The following is a 20,990-nucleotide window of genomic DNA, read 5'->3' on the forward strand; positions in this document are numbered from 1 at the left end:
AAACTGTTATTGTATACGTCAGTGTGAACTAGGTGACTATAGGAGAAAGAAGTAGGAATATAATTAATAATTGTTTGTTATATCTTGGTAGTATTTTTGGTATACTTCCCAGAAATTACTGTTGCAAATTGGGCAATTTTCAATTATTTGCTTTCATTAAAATTGAAGGAAGACCTAATAGATTTGTCAGTTCGTAGACTATTTGAAATAAATTTTGTTATAGATAATTATGTAAATTGTGGCATGCAAAAAGTTGCTGGAGTTGAGTGTCATCATTATAATGAAAAGCCTTCAATGCTTCTCTATTTAGAGAACAAGATTTTTCAATGCTTAAACCTTAAGGAGAAAAAAACCTGGAAATTGAATCATCCTTAATTCTGTCTCATTCTAGTGCTAATGCTTGGTGGCTCACGCCTATAATCCCAGCACTTTGGGAGGCCGAGGAGGGTGGATCCCTTGAGGTCAGGAGTTTGAAAGCAGCCTGGCCAACATGCTGAAATCCAGTCTCTACTAAAAATACAGAAATTTGCTGGATGTGGTGGCAGATGCATGTAATCCCAGCTACTCGGGAGGCTGAGGCAGGAGAATTGCTTGAACCCGGGAGGTGGAGGTTGCAGTGATCTGAGATCATACCATTTCACTCCAGCCTGGGCGAGAGAGCAAGACTCTGTCTCAAAAAAAAAAAAAAAAAGAAAGAAAGAAAAGAAAAAGAAATTCATATCAAATAAAATTTTATTTTATATCTAGTAGTTTTAATCAATATTTATAATAAACAATGTTGTTTGGATCAATTTTATAAAACAATGATTGTGTTGATAAACAAGAATACATTTTCAACACAATGCCTTATGGACATGGGAAAAAATCAAATTTAAGTTTATACATATTTAACATATATACAAATTTATACATATACATACATATTTTCTGCAAAGAAGTGTGATAGAATTATCAATATAAAAATTTCAAGTTAAAAAACATTAGCACAAGCAGTGGAGTTCAAAAAGAGAAGAAATTACATAAAATGTTTGATCTTTAAACAAGAGTGTGTACATGTATCTTTAAATAAAAAGAAGGTGAATTTCAAATCACAGTGGTATTCAAATTTCACTGGATTTATTTAAAAGAAAAATGTAGTAGGTCCCTTTAACATCTATTAGTATTGATAATGTGCCAAAATAAACAGACCTTTTGCAGCCAATTATTCTAGTCCATACTACCCAAAGAAATCTACAGATTCAATGCAATGTCTATTAAAAATCTGAATAGCATTTCTATAGAAATAGAAAAAAATCCTACAATTCATATGGAACCACAAAACACCAGAATAATCAAAATAATCTTGTGAAAGAACAAAGCTAGAAGTATCACACTTCCTGATTTCAAAATATTAAAAAAGCTGCAGTAATTGAAACAGTATGGTATTGGCATAAAGACAAACATATAGACCGAAGGAACAGAATAGAGTCCAGAAATAAATCCACATATAATGGTCAGCTGATCTTCAACAAGGTAGGCATTTAAATAATGTTTAAAAATATCAAGCATCAATTCCAAATGTACATAGTTTTCAAGTGTTTAATTCTTTCCAAATATATGGGAGCAGAAGGGGGCAGTACTCTAAGTCAGTAGTTCTCTATAATGGCTGAGAATAGGAATTTCCTATTCAGTTGTTTAAAGGATTACCATGATATGACCTACTCATGGAAGTTTGCTTTCCTTAGGCTTGATGTAGGGACTACATGGTACAGTTTTCAAATTTTTCATCAGAAATATTAGTGCCTTCCCTTTCTCTTCACTACTGATTCTTCTATGTCCTAAATTGCTCAGAAACACCTGGTGTCTACTCAGGAAAGATGATTCTCTAATACCAGAATGGCATCACAGCTCTGATTGCTCCATCGACTCCTTTTTAGGCCCTGAGAGTCATTTCCTTTCTGAGACTGCAGGGTCAAGCCTTTCACATAACTAGCCTTTTATCAAATAACGAATCTGTGTCTCCATACTGTGCGTACTGTACTTCTCAGTAAATCGTGAGTTGGTGTAGATCTGGAATTGAAAACTAAGTCTTCAGATTCTTCCTAGTCCAGTATCAAAGCCTCTACAACTGTTTTCTTAGGACAAACTGTCTTGTGCCTGCAATAGAAAATAGACAGAATGACTAGCCCTGGGCATCTTTCCCTGTTCCCATGGTAGTTCAATAGCTTTGTTACATAGCTTCAATTATTATGCCTACTACTCCAACTCTAGTTCTCCTGTGTACTCAGAAACACAAACTTGCTTGTCAAAAGATAGTAATCCAGTAAACAAAATAAATGTGTTTGTTTTTCTGTAACATCAGAATAGTTTATATAAATAGTCACAAAAATATGGGAAGAAGCAGCAAATACCAATGTAAATAGAGAGTTTTCCCTATGGCAATGTTACTGAAATAGGAGAACGAAGGTGGTAAGTAGAATAGGGAAAGGACATTTCTTGGCACAGCTCAGAGTTGCAAAGCATGTGTAAATAAGCGAAGTCCTACAAACTAATTTCAGAACCTTGACTGGATCCATCCCTGAATAGTAAGAAATATTATTATTACTGAATAGTAAGAAGTAAGTTGTTGTTACTTCTGAAATGGGCACAAGTTTAACTTTCCAATCTATTCTCTATTCCTCTAAAGAATAATAAATTCATTTGAATATTATCCCCCTCAGAGTGTAACACCTTGATTGTAATGTCAATCAAGTTTGGGTTAAAATCAACACTAAACAATTATCATGTTCTAAATTTTATTTCACTTTATTACTGAAAAGTGCACTTGTAAATTGGTGAGTGGTTCTGTGAGCAAAGTGCAAGAACTTAAACAGCCTCTAAAGTCAGCTTACGTTTAAGATTTTTTTTTGCTTTTAATATTCTCAGGTATTCCCTATATGCAAATTTAGTAATATAAGGTAAAATATTCACAGTCTGGGAGCAACAATCCTTAAATCTTATACCCAGTTGTATAATAAGCTGTTTTGTAATTATGAACTAAATGAGATAATGTTTAAGAAATTGCCTTGAAAACAATAAAGGTAATGTTATTTATTTTCTCTTTAGCTCAGTTTCTTCCACTGCTCATTGAGAATACTGTTACCTTTTCAGGCCAACTCACAGTGACATACAAAAATAAACTAAATCCTACTAAATTTACTTACTCCCCAGATAGAACTGTGATTCTTAAAGCTAGTGTAATAATATTTAGTGTAGTTCACCACTACCCTACACAGGAGCAAATTTTATCCCATATCAACCATTATTATCAGGATGCAATATATTTTTCTATGTGTACTGTTTGAAGCATATCACATTCTAAGGAAATGTTTGGAAACATCAGGGAATAAAAATGCCAACACATTTAAGATAGTCGTAAGGATTATATGTTGCAAAAAAAATCACCAATAATTGTGTTTTCTTAGTAATGTGAGATTTAAAAGCTGAAATTGTTTGCGTACACAGTGTATGATCCCATTTTTATATTTGATTTTATAATCGTAAAATTATTTCTGGAAGAAGTAAGTGAAGTATATTAAATTATAAGTTATTTCAGAAATAAGTAAAGTATATGAAGATATATTAAAATACAGTATTTTTTGAAAAACATTACAAGTTTTTGGCCTTGAATAAAAGGTCAGCATCCTTCTTCATAATACTGTATATAATATTATTCTTTTAGGATGTTTTTCCAGTCATGATCAATTATTATGATACAAATTTCTTAAAAATATATCTTTGATGGCAATTTCCTCTTCATGAGAACTTCTAAACATGGTGATAGGACAATAATAGTAGGATATGTTAGTGTTTTCAAATAAGAGCAAGGAATTCTCAAAGGAAGGATATAAAGATGACAGCTATAAGATGAGGGATAATTTATTGTTCAGTATGTTATACTTGAGGGAAAAAATTTAAAATATGAGCAAACACACTTAAGCTAAATAATTTTTACACAGTAAAAAAGGAGCCATTGGTGACATTCCTTCTGTACCTTTTGCTTTTACCAATCTTATAAATAGGATCGAAAACTCTACTGTTCCCAACCCACACATTCTTCTATATAACAAGATACCTGATTCCTAGTTCTTATTATTCTCTTGCCTTTTCCTCGCCTCATGGCATTGTGGCTGCTTCTGTCCTGACTGCCATTTGTTTCTCTCTGACACTTGTCCCGACTGCCATTCATTTTGTTAAACTCCTATCAAGCAGTGGCCCTGAGAGTCAAGGCCATAACTTTTTATATACGTATGTTTACTACGTGTAATCTTCTAACTTAATTCATAATATTACACTTTATTATACTCAAGGAGGCAGTTATTTGTCACGTGATTATTTTGGTTAGTGCTAATTGCAAATATGGCTCTAGAGTCATGGACTGAAGTAGAGTGTCCTGTCTTCAAGGATATTTTGAGTTTCTTTATCTCCTCTTATATCCTGAAATTTATGAGTTATTCTATTCTCCTTTATTGATTTCCAATAGCTCTACCTCTTAAGTTTGATTAGATTATCATCAACAACGTTATAAATAGAGACTATTCCTTTTTCCTCTCACGACCTAGTGTCTTCTAGCAATTCATCTTTACTTTCCCTACCCCCTGTTCCATAACTTAATTGATTTCTTCATCAGAGAATAATAGCAGGTTCTATTTTATTTTTTAATGTCTTAGTTTTTTAACTCATACACATTCTAATTTCATGCCATCTTCTTAGTTTAATGCCATGTTTAGGTTGATTTAGTCCTACCATATGATATGTTAGCATAAAAACATTTTTTTCTGAAATTATACTGCGAGGTACAGAAAACTTCCATGTCAGTGATTCAATAATTGTTCACGTATTTCTTTTCAGCAATGTCTTTTTTCGCAAACAGAAATGTCTGCGTTGCTTACAATTTAAAAATTAGAGGCAGGTTGTCAAAGGAAGCTTGATAATAAAAATATAGTAAAGAAGTCACCAAAATAAATGACAAAATGTGTTTGGCCACGTCTCTATTGTCCTTTAATTGTGACTCTGGGATCTGAACTGATATGACATAGCCATGTGGTACTCACATTTTCTTTGGTTCAAACTTGTGGCCTTAAAAGCTTAAAAGTTGCTGTGATCATTTATCTGGGCTGATTTGGAAGACCCACATCCCAGCAGTAGTATGGATTTTTCTTCTGGGCAATATATTGTGGCAATATAATAGGGTGCACATGACAACTTATCACCAGGATAGTATATGGAGCAATGGATCATAGTTGCTGTCTTGGAATACAGGCAGAAACTTCATTAGAGTCTGGATTTAGGATAACCAATGGCATTGTATTCTTCCATACTGTTCAACTGCTTGGAGTTAGAAACAGGTTTACATTCATTCAGTCACTCAACAGATATTCACTGAGTGCCTCTGCCCTGCATTGGTATGAAGCACTGTACATACAGGGGTGAGTCAAAGTCTTTGCTGTCAGGCAACTTAAATTCTTGTGAGGAGAGGCAAATGAATATTTATGGTATGTTCAGTAGGGTAGCTGCTCTGCTGATGAATAAAATAGGATAAGGTAAAAAAGAGCCGAAAGAGAATGGCCAGGGAAGGCCATTCTGGATAGGTGACTTTAGAGCTAAAATCTGACTGCAGTGAGGACTGGCCCATGTGGATATTTGGGGAAGGAGTATTATAGGTAGGAGAACATTCAGGGTAGGGACCTCTACTCAGGCCGGCATATCTGGAGCTCTGACCAGGTATAGCCTAGTCTGCAGTCAGTAAATACATATTACTCTTCTTAAAAGGAAGCTAGCTTACATATATTTTTCTTCTTCCCTCTTTCTGACCTCTTAAATTCTCCTCTTTCATTTAAAGATTCCCCACATTCTTTCAGAATCTAATCATTTTCTCCACCTCCATTTCTCACATTTTTTGGCATTACATTTATTTTTCAACTTTTTCTATCCACCTCACCATCTTCCGTTTATCTGTTTCCTTCTGCCTGACAAGCCTGACATTGAGCGTACTGCCCCCCCCCTCCAAGTCTTCCCCTTTCTGTCCTCCCCTCCATCACTGTCAGGATAAATATCATCATCCCCATTTCTGAAGACTGGAATCATGCTGTCATCTTCACTCTGTTTTCTATCTCCTCCCGTGTAGCTTGGTGCAAAAGTAATCGCAGTTTTGCCATTTGAAAGTAATGGCAAAAACCACGATTATTTTTGCACCAACCCCAAAATAATCCAAATGCATTACTATGTAACTAAATTTTAGAGAAATGTTAGTTACTTGATTGCTAGAAGCCAATATTTTTCCAAATGTTTCTAGAAAATCACTGTTGTTACTCATCCATTCGATTATAAAACCTGTTCTCCAGAATCTTGTTGATGTTAAGTAACATTTTCATGGTAAACAATGCCTTGCCAAAGGTTGATTGGCATGACTCATTATCATCACTCTTCCCTCTGTACAGATTAGTTCATATAAACGTTGGAATTTTCAAGAGTGTTTTTAAAAGATTCATTCAATGAGAAAAGTATAGAATAATATTAATAAAATATGATTTTTGTATAGCATTATTTTAAACATAGTTTATAGAAATCTTCACATACAAATTATTGTGATGTGTTCAACAACTCCGTAAGTGAGATTAAATCTGAGTGCCATGAGTGTGTGTCTGGAAAAATTATTTGATCATTTAAGTTATAAATTAAGAATCACTGAAAGCACTACTAAATATATCTGCAAGAACATTTACCTGAGATTAATCTTTGCTTTCTCTGTGTGTGTGTGTGTGTGTGTGTGTGTGTGTGTGTGTGTGTGGCATAATGGATTTTTTCTTTTATATCCCATATGCTTACAGATGTTAGTCTCCAGAGAAGAACAATAATTCTCTCAAGAAAGGCGGTTTGTTGCCTGGCTTTGTTTCACTGACACCCAGTTGGAAGCTCTGATGACAAATAGTCTGCCCATCAGCTTTGCTTCATGAATCCAAAGAAAATGGAACTTATCAGAAGCTGAGCCTCAAGCATTACCTGTGCCTGTTATTTGGGCCTTTTCACGCTAGGTTTGGCAGGGGTCTTAGTCTTTCATCATTTGGTTCACCAATAGAAAGAGAAGGGAGCAGTTGCACTTTTAGGTACCACTCTGCAGACTGCTATGTTGCAAAATAAACAAACAATATATTTTTAGGGCACCACCTGCAGCAAGCAGCTGTACCAAACAGAGCAGAACCACGAAGGATGTGATTTGTTCCATTTAACACGAAGCCTTAAGGTTTGAGAAGAGAGGGAGGAGAAGGTTCTATGTATACAACCCACACATCACAATTTAAACTGAAGCTGATTTTCTCTCTTTTTTAGATTGGAATTGAGGTATCATCATATCTCTCCTCCTTTCCCACCCCACAACCTCTGGTTGAAAACAATTCTATTATTAAGGTTATAATGTTAACTGAGAAAATTATTTTTCTCTGCCAGTAAACTTCCTTTTCCATTCAAGGGCAATTTTCTCTCATAGCAAACTATACTTAAATGCCAACATCTGCTACATCTAAGCTGTATATAAAATGATGTCTGGCATTTACATGATGCCAATGACATGGTTAGAGAAACTCATACACTTGGCTTACACAGGATTTTCTTCTCATCTATAGCTTTCCTCTATTTCTGTCCTTCCTTAGGATCTGTCTGCCTCTCTAAATGTGCCACACAAGTTCAAAATACTCTGAAAGCTGAACCTTCAGCTCTTATTCTGATCGACAATCTGTTTTTGCCTTAATCCATTTCTTTCCAGGCATAAAAGCTATACAGAGCCTCATGATAAAAATTTCACCATCCCTGCACTCTCTGAGTATATAGAAGCTGATGCAAGGCATATTTTAGGTACTTGGTTTTTTTCTTGGATTTAAAAATCTCCTCATTCTCTTAATGGCTATTGATTCTGGCCTCACAAACCAAAATCACCATTTCATTTTCAGTTCTAGGTGAGCTGGGATAAATATAATTAAATTATAGATGACTCTGGAGGCAATCCAGTTAGTTACAAATTGAGGTCATTCTAAGTACAGAATGGGGCAATTAGCTTTAATATTAGATTGGCCACCAAGAACCATACAATATTTTAATTTTTTTCCTGTCAATGAGCCCATTTTAAAAAACAAAAAAGAGAGAAGGAACTGTTCTAAATATTTATGAAGTGAAGTAGAATGCCATTCTTAAGTCTTCTACCACTTACTAGATTGTTAGTCTAGGGAGAAAATTACATTTCATAGTACTTTTAGATATTGCTCTAGGACTCAGAGAAGTGAGATGAAAGAATTATAAGTCTGCAACGATGCCTCCAGATAACAGAGGAAATCAAATCTTGTGAGCCAGGAAGCAAAGTTTCCTTCACTGTCATCATCAAGGGGATTATTTGTAAGAATATTGGGCATGAAACAAATTCTTGCCAAAGTTGTCTACAGGAGTGTCCAATGTGGGAATTGTTGCCATCTCTTTCACCCTTCTGACATTAAAAGGAACTTACTGAAAAAGTTCTTAGACTGGATTTTGCTAAATTGTGTCTGCTTTGGAATCTTTGTCCATCAGTCAAGTCTCTACGACTATTGGACAGTGCTTTTAACTCTGTGTGGTCAAAACTTTGGAAGAAGTGAGAGAAATATCTTTCATTCCAAAGAACAAAAGAGGACCTTTAGTCAGAGCATCTTTATTTTTCATAAAAAGAAAAGTCAGTTAGATTGATCGTTCATGAGTATTTATAGTATACCAAATATTCTTTGGGGCTCTCTGGAAAAAAGTAGTAAGCCTTTGATGATGAGGCTGTGTGGAATAAGGGAAAGGAATAGATATAACTGATACTAAATAAAGTTAAAAAATGGCTTGACAAAGAAGAGGATTCAACATCTCAGATTATTGAAACTGTATGTAAAAGATACAGAGACAACGGTTAGGCATCTTCTCTAAGCCTCAGTTTCCTCATCTGTAATAGGCATAACAATACTCTCTATCTCATTTGGTATTTTTAATTATTGTAAAAAACACATGACCTGAAATCCACCTTCTCAACAAATTTTTAAGTGTCCAAGACACTGCTGCTGACTGTATGCACATTGTTGTAAAGCAGATCGCCAGAACTTTACATCTTGCATGGCTGAAAATATACACTCATTGAACAGCAACTCCTCATTTTCTCCCTTCCCCAAGCTTCTGGCACCCACCATCCTACTCTCTGCTTCTATGAGTCTGACTACTTTAGATAACTCGTGTAAGTGGAATCATGTAGTATCTGTCCTTCTGTGATGGGCTTGTCTCATTAAGCATGATATCCTCTAAGTTCATCTATATTGTTGCATATAATAGGATGTTCTTCTTTTTAATGCTGAATAACATTCCATGATATGTATATACCACATTTTCTCTATCCATTCACCTGTCAGCAGATATTTAGGTTGATTTCATATCTTGCCTAATGTGAATAGTGCTGCAGTGAACATGGGAATGCAGATGTTCGTTTAAGATGCAATTTTCAGTCCTTTGGCTAAATATCCAAAAGTGGAATTGTTGAATGATATGATCATTTTACTTTTAATTTTTTGAGAACTGTATACTGTTACATCATTTTACATTTCAAGCATCAGTACACTAGGGTTCCAGTTTCTCCACATCGTTGCCAACACTTGTTATTTTCTGTTTGGTTGTTGTTGTTGTTTAATAATGGCCATCCTAACAAGTATGAGGTGGTATCTCATTGTGGTTTTAATTTGTATTTCCCGGATGATTAGTGATGTTGAACTTTTTTCATATACCTGTTGGCCATTTGAATGTCTTTTTTTGAAGAAATATTTACTTAAGTTCTTTGCCCATTTTTTAATTGGGTTATTTTTTTTCACTATTACATTGTAGAGGTTTATCGTATATTTTAGATATTAACCTATTATCAGATATATGGTTTACTAATATTTTCCACTATTCCCTTGGTTGTGGTTTACTAATATTTTCCACTATTCCCTTGGTTGCCTTTTCACTCTGTTGATTATTTCCTTTGCTGTGCAGAACCTTTTATTTTAAAGTCTAACTTGTCTATTTTTTGTGGTTGCTTGTGCTGTTGATTTCATATCAAAGAAATCATTACCAAAACCAATGCTATGACGTTTTCCACCTATGTATCTTCTAGGAGTTTTACAGCTTCTTAAGCCTTTCTTCCATTTTGATTTGGTTTTTGTATATGTTATATTAGCTCAGTTTCTTTCTTTTGCATGTGGATATTTACTTTTCTTAACATCGTTTGTTGCGGAGACTATCATTTCACCATTGTGTAGTCTTGACAGCCTTGTCAAAAATCATTTGACTGTATATGCATAGGCTTCTTTGGCTTATTTTGGGGCTCTCTACTCTGTTTCATTAGACTATATGTGTCTGTCGTTATGCCAGTACCATACTGTTTTGATTATTGTAGCTTTGTAATATGTTTTGAAGTCAGGACGTGTGAGGCTTCTGCTTAGTTTTTCTTTCTCAAGATTGTTTTGGCCATTGGGGTCTTTTGGTTTCATATGACTATTAGAATATTTTTTCTATTTCTGTGAAAAAGAGCCATTGTGCTTTTGATAGGGATTTCATTGAATCTGTAGATTGTTTCTGGTACTATTAACATTTTTAAGAGTAGTAAGTTCTTTCAATCCATTAACATGAATGTCTTTCCATTTATTTATATCTTCTTTAATTACTTAGCAATGTTTTATAGTTTTCAGGGTACAAGCCTTTCATATCATTTGTTAAGTTTATTCTTAAGTATTTTACTCTTTTAGATGTGATTATAAATGAGATTTTCTTAATTTCTTTTTCAGATTATTCACTGTTAATGTATAGAAATACAACTGATTTTTGTATGTTGCTTTAATATCCTGCAATGTTTGTGAATTTGTTTCTAACAGGTTTTTTTGTGAGACCTTTAGTGTTTGATATGGGTTTTACAGATTATGTCATATGAGAACAGAGATATTATTCTTTCTTCTTTTCTGATTTGGATGCCTTTTATTTCTTTCTCTTGCCTAATTTATCTTGGTGAGGACTTCCAGTACAATGTTGAATAAAAGTGGCAAGGGTGGGCATCCTTGCCTTGTTCCTGATCTTCAAGAAAAAACTTTCCATTTTTCACCATTAAGCATGAGGTTAGCTGTGAGTGAGCTTTTCATATATGGTTCTTGTTTTACTGGCATAATTTCCTTCTATTCATAGTTTGTTGAGTGTTTTTATCATGAAAAAGAGGTGAATTTTGTCAAATGCTTTTTTCTGCACCCATTGATCTGATCATGAGGTTTTTAAATTGCTACATTCTGTTAATGTGATATGTTACATTAATTGATTTTTGTATGTTGAACCATCTTTACATCCCAGGGATAAATTCTACTTGATTATAGCCTATGGTCCTGTTAAGGTGTTGTTAAGTTTAGTTTGCTAGTATTTGTTGAAGATGTTTACATCTATGTTCATCAGGTATATTGACCTATAGTTTTCTTTCTTGTAGTGTCTTTTTGTGGTTCTGGTATCAGAACAATGTTGGCCCTATAAAATGAGCTTGTAAGTGTTCTCTCTTCTTTAATTTTTTTGAAAAAGTTTGAGAAGCCTGGGCATGAATAGTTCCTTAAATGTTTGGTAGAGTTAATCAGTGAAACTGCTTGTTCTTGGACTTACGAGTTATTGTTCAATTCAGATTTTCTATTTCTTGATGATTAAGTCTTGATAGATTATATGCTTTTAGGAATTTATTCATGTCTTCCAAGTTATCTAATTTGTTGCTGTATAATTATTCATGGTAGTCTCTTATAATCCTTTGTATTTCTATCACACTCATTATAATGTCTCCATTTTCATTTCTGATTTTGACTCTTTTTTCTTTTTTATCCTAAGTAAATGTTTGTTAATATTGTTGATCTTTTCAAAAAACAGTTCTTAGTTTTTTTTGTTTTTTTAATATTTTTTTTCCATTCTCTATCTCATTTAATGTTTACTACTTCCTTCCTTGTGTTCAATCTGGGCTTATTTTTTCCTTCTTTTTCTGGTTCTTTGAGTTGTAATGTTACACTGTTTGTTTGATATCTTTCTTCTTTTTCAATGTATGCATTTACCACTGTAAACTGCTTTCTTCATACTGCTTAGCTGCATCTCATAAGTGTTGATATGTTTTGTTTTTATTTTTGTTTCTCAAAACATTTTATAATTTCCCTTTTGATTTCTTTGTCCCGTTGGTTGTTCGAGAATGTATTGCTTAATTCTCACTTATTTATGAATTCTCCTATGTTTCTTTTGCTATTGATTTCTAGCTTCATTCCATTGTGGTCAGAAAATATTTTTGGTATGATTTCAATCTTCTTAAATTTGTCATGACTTATTTTGTGACCTAACATGTGATTCATTTGGAGAATGTTCTGTGTGTGCTTGAGAAGAATGTATATTCTGCTGCTGTTGGACAGAATGTTCTGTATATGTCTTTCAGCTCCATTTTGTCTATATTGTTGTTCTAGTCCTCTTTTTCTTATTGACTTTCTATCTGGGTGTTCTATCCATTATTGAATGTGGGGTATTGAAATCTCCTACTATCATTTAATTGCTGTTTATTTCTCCCTTCAGTTCGTCAGTAACTGCTTCATATATTTGAGTGCTCTGATGTTGGATGCATAAATATCTATAATTGTTATATCTTCTTCATGAGTTCACCCTATTATCCCTATATAGTCCTTCTTTGTCTCTTGTGACTATTATTTATTTATTTTTAGAGACAGAGTCTCACTCTGTCGCCCAGCCTAGAATGCAGGGGCACAATCATAGCTTACTGCAGCCTCAAAATCCTGAGCTGAAATGATCTCCCACCTTAGTCTCCCAAAGTGCTGGGATTATAGGCATGAGCCACCACAACTAGCCTTCTTGTGACAATTTATTTAAAGTCTATTTTGTGTTCTATAAGTATGGCCCACCCCTACACTTTTTTGGTTAACATTTGCATGGAGTATCTTTTTCCATCCTTTCACATTTAGCCCATGTGAATACTTAAACCTAAAATAAGTCTCTTGTTATCTCAAGATCCAGCATTAAGTTGGATCTTGTGGGGTTTGTTGTTGTTGTTGTTGTTGTTGTTTTGGGGTGGGGGACAGTGTCTCGCTCTGTCACCCAGGCTGGAGTCCAGTGGCGTGATCTCAGCTCACTGCAACCTCTGCCTCCCGGGTTCAAGCGATTCTCTTGCCTCAGCCTCCCAAGTAGCTGGGATTGCAGGTACACGCCACCACACCCAGCTAATTTTTGTATGTTTAGTAGAGACAAGGTTTCGCCATGTTGGCCAGGCTGGTCTCGAACTCCTGACCTCAAGTGATCCACCTGCCTTGGCCCTCCAAAGTGCTGGGATTACAGGCGTGAGCCACCGGGTCTGGCCAGATCTTGTGTTTTTATTCATTCTGTCATTTCCCATCTTTTCAAAAAAGAGTTTAATCTATTTATATTTAAAGTAATTGCTGAAAAGGAAGGGCTTACTATTGCCATTTTGTTAATTGTTTTCTCTTGGTCTTGTAGGTTTTTTTCATCTTCTTTCTCTCTTACAGTCTATCTTTATGTTTCATTGCCTTTTTTTTTAGTGGCATCGTTTGACTTATTTCTCCTTTGTGTGTCTTCAATAATATTTTCTTTATGGTTACGTTACTATAAGATTTATTTAAAACATCATATAGGTAAAACAATCTATTATAAACTAATCACAACTTCAATCAAATACAAAAACTACTTTTTCATCACATACACATTATGTTACTGATGTCATAAATTACACCTTTTTATACTGTGTATCTATTATTTTTATAGTAATAGTTATTTTTGTAATTTTGTATTTTACTTCTATGTCAGAATTAAAATTGATTTATGTACCTTTACAGTTTTACAGTATTCCATATTTATCTATGTATTTACATTTACCCATGATCTTTCTCTTTTCATATACTTTTGTGTTGTTATCTAGCATCCTTTCATTTCCACTTAAAAGACTTCCTTTAACCTTTCTTTTTAAGGCAGGTCTAGTGCCATAAACTCCTTCAGTTTTTCTTTATCCAGGAATGTCTTCTTTTTCCTTCATTTTTGAAAGACAGTTTTGTCAGATTTAGTATTTTTTGCTGGTAGTGTTTTTTTTTTTCTTTCAGCACTTTGAATATATTATCCCACTCCCTTCTGAGTTGCAAGATATTTTTTAGAAATCCACTTACAGTCTTATAGAAACTACCTTGTATGTGATGTCTCTTTTCTCTTGCTACTTTCAAAATTCTGTCTTCATTTGACTTTTAACAATTTAATTATCATGTGTCTCAATGTGGATTTGTTTACATTAATTGTAGTTGGAACTACAGCTTTTTGAATCTGGGTGTCCATTTCCTTACCTAGATTTAGGGAGTTTGGGGGCATTATTTTTTCAAATAAGCTTACTTGTCCTTTCTCTCTCTATTCTCCTCCTGAAACTCTCATAATGTGTACATTGGTTCACTTAATGATGTACCATACGTTCCTTAAGCTTTCTTCAACTTTTTTCATTCTTTTTCTATTTTCTCCTCTTTCTGGATAATTTCAAATAACCACTCTTTGAGTTTGCTGATTTTTTTCTCATACCTGATCAAGTCTGCTGTTGTAGCTTTCTAGTGAATTTTTCAATTCAGTTATTATATGCTTCAGGTCTAAAATTCATTTGGTTCTTTTTAATATTTTTTATCTCTTTGTTAATAATCTCGTTTTGTTCACCCATTGTTTTCCTGAAATATTGAGCATCTTTATGACAGTTATTTTAAATTCTTTGTCAGAAATTTTATATACCACCATAGTTTGGAGTTCATTTTTGGAAATTTTCTTTTGCTCTTTTGATTGTGCCATGTTTCTTCATGTGCCTTGTAACTTTTGCTCAGATTCACACATTTGTCAAAGTAGCCACTTCTCCCAAACTTTAAAAACTGGCTTTGTACAGGGAAAGGTCTTTGTTAATCAACCCACCTACAGACTCTGACAACTTCTCAAACCTTTTCTGTGGATGAATCTACTCTGGACTAGTGTGTGTAAATTTCAAATCAGAGCGATTTACCAGTTTCATTTTTTCCAGCAATTTGTGTTCTTTCACTCCCTTGGTGCATGTCAGAAGTACCGAAGGTTCTCCAGAGTGATCACCAGATGCCTAGCTGTTTTATTCCCTGTGGCCCACAGGCTTCTTGAGTATATTAGGTCTCATTAGGACTCCAAGACAGTCAAGAGAGAAGCCAGTCCCTTGGACAGCCCACCCCCAAAAAATAATCCTGAATATTGCAAACACATTTCAACTCTTTCCCTCCCCTGGAAGAAGCCATATCTTGGGGTTTTCTCTTGCCCGTTCTACCCTGAACCCGGGACAAGGGTGGGACTATGATGCATAAGTGCATGCTACTCCTAAGCATCACTTTTTTTTCAGTGACACTCAAATTGGTGCCCTTTTCTGTCAGTACTTACATTTAGACAAGAGAGAAACCAGTGCCTTGGGCAGTCCTCCAAAAAGTATGAATGTCGGACATATTTCAGCTTTCTCCTTCCCTACCTAGGAAGAAGCCAGGAGCTGGAGGTGTTTTCCCAATCATACTATGCTGAGCCAAGTGGAAGGACTGTGATGAATGAGTGCCATCGATTTTTCTGGCTTTGATGCAGCTAGTTTTGCAATCACCTGGGGTTTAGCAGTCTCTTAACTGGTTTGTTGATTACTCGCAGAAAGAATGGATCCATGTGTTAGTCATTTTCTCCACAGAGGAAAGAGGGCCTGAGAATGTTTATTCTGCCATTTGATGATGTCACTATCCCTAATTCATTGGATTTTGTGTGTGAGAATAAAATAAATAATGGTTTTTAAAAGTCTCTATTTTTTTCACAGAATAGGTCTTCAGTAAATATTAGTTGTTTTGTTATAATTACTGTTAATAATGTGTGACAGGAACTAGGCAGGTTTATACGGAAAAAGTAGAAGTCGTGACCATTCAGGATTTTTACATGAGAATTGGGCTATTCAAAGTTGTCAGTCGACAAATGAGTCTGAAATTTAGGCAAAATTTTTAAATGTGATGTGAAGGATAACAGAAACCACTGTAAGTGTCTAAATAGATAAGAAAGCAAGAGATATCATTGCTTATTTATTACGCTGAGCCACCAAAATTTTCTTATAATTCTCTTATGTGCTATATTTTCTATGAGGCAATAATAACAAATTGTTGTTTCTACTATACTGAAAATTCCTCCATAATAATCTGGTTATAAAGTAACCTAAGAAAGAACCAAAACTTGATGGCTATTTGAATATGGGACCTTAAGAAAGAATAAATCAATAATAATGTTTAAAATTTAAGGAATGTGTTTCCCTTAAAGATTTACTGCAGACTTCCTCAAAGTGTTTCCTTCATCTTTATAAAGGAGAAGCCAAGAGATGCTGTGGCAGTTGATGATGATTTGATGAGTCAAAGACAGAATCAGTATGTATCTATGAGTGGAACTGACATCAGTTTTAGTGGCAAATAATTAGATACCTTCTCATGAACTCATTCAAAGCTGATTGAGAGCCTTTTAACATAGAACACTCCGTTTTAAAAATGTTTACCTGAGAATATATGTTTTGCATCAGTCTTTACAGTCCACCTAGGAACTGGCATAAATGTCAGAGTTCCTACATACAGGAACCAAAGTCTTAGATTTTATGTCTTAGTGGTATTTGGCTATCAGGTGGCTCTCCCTGAATGAACATACAAATTAAAATATATTTATTGATTCAAATACTGTATATATGCATATGAAAAATAATGCAAATAATAAGGGAATTACAAGACAGTCCAGGATTTTTTCTTGCTTTTACTTCATACTCTCAATGGACAAAATAAAGGTTAAATAGAACAAATTATTTGACCACTGCAGATAATATTTGCGCTGAGACAGAATTGTAAGCAACTTTTAAAGGGACCGTCCTTTCCCTTAAATGTTCAATGAGATACCTAACTTTAATTAGATAATATTCATAAAATAAATGAGAAAGAAAGGAAAAAATAGGTATATTTAAAATGTACTTTTACTTTGTACTTTTCTTAATATATAAATAAAAAATAAGCCAAAATATGCAACTAGATAGTAGCACATGAGAAATGATTCTAGTTAATCCCATTCTAAATATTACTTTCAAGATGCAAAAACTGAGAACAGTCCATAGAGATTATTTAGTATAATTTATTTGTTTTATAGATGAGAACACTGAGTCATACAGCTGAATCCTTCCAGGGTTAGGACTATAAGCACTTTACAGATCTATATTCTTCCCATATCATTGTATTGACTCTAGTGTTCACATATTATTTTATTAGCATCTAAGAAATATAAGCTCTACTTATATATTTAATTTCAAGTCCACCTATAGAACAGCAGGAATTTATTTTAACTTTTTTTAACATCTTTCTTCTATCCTTTCTACCTCCCACCAAGAATATCATCTTCTTTGATATAAATCACATATCTGTCTTCCACTTCTTTGGGGGTAAATGTTATTAAAAACAAACAAACAAACCCCTGATTGAATATAAATTATATGTTGTTCAAAATCTCTAAGTTCAGAGAATAATAGCTTGATGTATCATCTTGGTGTATGATTAATCTTGTTACTTAATTGCTATTTTCAGATAAATATCTTTGTACCTTTGACTTATGCTTGCTGCAGAATGATGTAATTTTCAGAGGGGTGATTATTTATTGTTATGCCATTCTGGTTACTTTGCTTATTGCCAAAGTATATGCATAGTGTATGTGCTCTGCTGCTATAGATAGGAATGAAGATTGGAGATTGAGACATATGGGGATAGAGAAAGTGAATGTTTGGGAAATCTAAAATTGGATTTAATATAGAATCTTACTGGCTTCTATGTGAGAAAATCTTCTACGTTTCTGATAATTCTATCCTTCTAAGCACCCTCACCTATAAACAGGTGGGAAACCAGAAATAGAAATAAAAATTTAAGAGATCATTTAAATGCAGAACTGATACCTTGAGCACCAATGAAGCAAATTTGCCAAGAAACCATGAAGGAAAGGAACAGAGGGAGAAGAAAATATTATAGGAAAGGCAAGAGAAGGGTCAGAAAAATAGAGAGAATAGAGCAAATACTGGGGATAAAAATGTAATGTACATATTTTTCAAAGAATCAGAGATTTACTTCAAGTTCCAAAAATATTTCTGAACATATATAAATCCAAGCTTTTCATTTTCACACGTAAAAAATTTCTTTTTAACAAATAAAAATTATTAGTAACACAGTTAAATGAAATGGTGAACAGATTTAGGGGATAAATAAATGATCATGAAATGGCTAATCTTTAAAGAGCCAGAGAGCTATGATCAGAGAACTACCAAATTTTAATGACTAGTATCCAGTACAGGAAGGAAGACCTTGTAGTCATAAGTTAGAAAACTTCAAAAAGCCTGTCTGAAAAAGATGCTGGCACTATATAATTGAAAATGGTCATGGTATTAATCTGTTAAAACATTCATATTCTATAGAAGGGTCACAATGTTTGAGTAGGAGCATAAGATTAAAAATATTTTATTAGCTTTTAGATTTTGTGATGTGAAGTACTGACAGTAGAGCCAGTGTTTTTGTAAGAACTCACAACCACAGGATATCATTATTTTAACTCAGTATTAAGTCTCAAAAAGAATCGTGTAAGTAAAATAGTATCTAACATCAACTTCAATCCGGAAGGAAAATACTACCAATATCTGTGATAAAATACAAACAAAATGTGCTGAACTTGAGTAAATTTTTCCAGTTGATCTACATTTCAGGACAGTATCAATTAATGCTCTCCAATATTAAGAAGATTGATATATTGGAACTTAAAAAAAACTCATCAGAGAATTATAAACTCTATAAAACAATGCCTTTTTTATTTTGTGAGTAGAGATTAATGGAATCACTTCAATCACCCTACATATGGAAGGCCCAGCTAAAAAGATTACCTCTTTGCTTTACTCAGGTTCTCACTTGACATATCAAACCACGTCTGACGAGGAAGTGGCTCCCACAGCTCTCCTGTCATGCTTCCGAAGTCGTGGGCAGTGATAAGTTTTGACTGTGCAGCCAGCATATGTCATGATAAATTTTCAACTCTCTAAATAAAGAAAATACACCCTGTTCTTGGATCAAGATTAGGCTTGGTTTTCCACCCACCCTTGTCCTCAAACACATTTGTAACAAACATAAGTAAATACTTGACAGGTGAATATCACCGGTGCCATTAACTGAAACAAAATGAACCATGAGTAGAAAGTGTTAATTCACTGTTTCAATCACAACCCATTAGCAGAAAAAGGATCACAGATTCTCAACCCTTTAAACGTAACCATGGAGAGCAGAAAATTCCGTTCCTGTGGGCAACAAGATAAGTCTATGTAGTGCCATTAGGGACTTTTTAATGAGACTTTCTTTATATTTCTATGTGTTGTCAATCGTCTATGTTTATCTAAATGATCTCCTTGGCCAGATTTAAATTCCTACATTATTTCTTTGCTGCCCACATGTCAAAATCTCCTCCACTCAGAGAAGCTGCTTTTCCTGCACGCAGTTTACTGGAATAAGGGAGTTTGATAATGCATCTACCAAGTAGGGTCCATGTGAAGGGCTCAGAGAAATAGAAACCCCATATAGTGGAGAAGATTCTGCAAGGCTGAGCAGCACATTACATGCTTTCATCAGCCTCCAGGATGCGTGCTTGACTAGTGTGCAAGCACCTTGTTTGATCCCCCCCACCCTGCTTTAGCACATGAAGAGCCAACACCGACCTCTCTATTCACTCACTCAAGCATTAAGCATTGGCTTCAGAAGCAGAGACAAAAGGGGCAGCTGTTCTTATTCACAGCAAGTAGGAGAAACATCACTATGCAGAGAGATTTGGGACTTGGCAGTAATGGTGAGCCCACATGGTTCTGGCTAGTGTGTATAGGATTCAGCATATTGTGGAAAGTTGAGGCTCCCTGCAAACCAATAAGTCTCACTGGATTTCTAAAGGGGAACGGGTTCTTTACAGGTGAGTCCCCATAAGAAACCATTAAGTTTCAAAACAATAACAACACATAAACCAGTAAATTAGGGGTGAGCATTTACATCATAAAATTAATTCTTCCTTGAGGATTCAGCTAAAGATTTTTTCTTAGTGATATAAAATGGAATTTAACATACAATAGTTTTAGGCATGTACCAATTCCATAAAATTGATTACACCTGCAATCTGGTATCTTCAAAGGCAATAGGAAAATAAATACATGTCTGCTCGAAATTTTGTGTTTGCATGAATCTGTTGAAGATATTTTCCATTTTTTAAAAGACAGAACAGCAGTTAACAGCCTAATAACTTGTAGTGGAGTTTAGTAAATAGGGATTTGTTAAAGTGTAGTTCTTAGACCAGGAGCAACAGCAGCACTGGGGATATTGCTAAAAATGCAAATTCTCAGGCTCCACCCCAGACTCCTATCAGTAACTGTGTGATGCAGTTCAGCAATATTTTTAAACATCTTCTCCAGATAATTCTGATGCAAATTAAACTCTGATGTCCACTACCTTAGCAAAAGCAAAATGTTAGTAAACAATTTCTACTACATATTATTCTAAAACATTTGCTGGGGTTGGGGGAGTGAATAGAGAGAAGTCTCATAAAACATATAAAAACCCATTAAAATCTGACAAATTTAATCATTGTGATGGGTTTCTTCTAGCCAAGAGGATGAAAGCATAAGTTCCTTAGTCTGACATAGAGTCTTTACACAATGTTTGCCATCTATCTCTGCAGCCTCATTCATTAGTTCAGACATTCAGTCACTTAACTAGAATTCATTGAGTGCTTACTACATTTGGACACCAAGTAAGTAAATAGGGAAATACCAATAACAATAGCAAACCACCCTAACCCGCAAATACCTAACAACAAGTCCCAGGCATTCCATT

General features: G+C 34.4%; 1 protein-coding gene and 1 long non-coding RNA gene across 4 annotated transcripts in view; both read left to right on the forward strand.

Moving 5' to 3' along the window:
* NKAIN2 (sodium/potassium transporting ATPase interacting 2) overlaps positions 1–20,990 on the forward strand; it is a 1,031,975-nt gene that overhangs the window by 868,539 nt on the left and 142,446 nt on the right. The gene's annotated exons all lie outside the window — the stretch shown is intronic.
* On the forward strand, positions 1,061–19,452 carry LOC129060059 (uncharacterized). Its single transcript, XR_008526415.2, has 3 exons — positions 1,061–2,448; positions 16,429–16,487; positions 19,027–19,452. It is a non-coding gene; the product is annotated as an uncharacterized LOC129060059 (long non-coding RNA).

Source organism: Pongo abelii, chromosome 5, assembly GCF_028885655.2.
Source record: "Pongo abelii isolate AG06213 chromosome 5, NHGRI_mPonAbe1-v2.0_pri, whole genome shotgun sequence".
In the NCBI taxonomy this organism is placed as follows: domain Eukaryota; kingdom Metazoa; phylum Chordata; class Mammalia; order Primates; family Hominidae; genus Pongo; species Pongo abelii.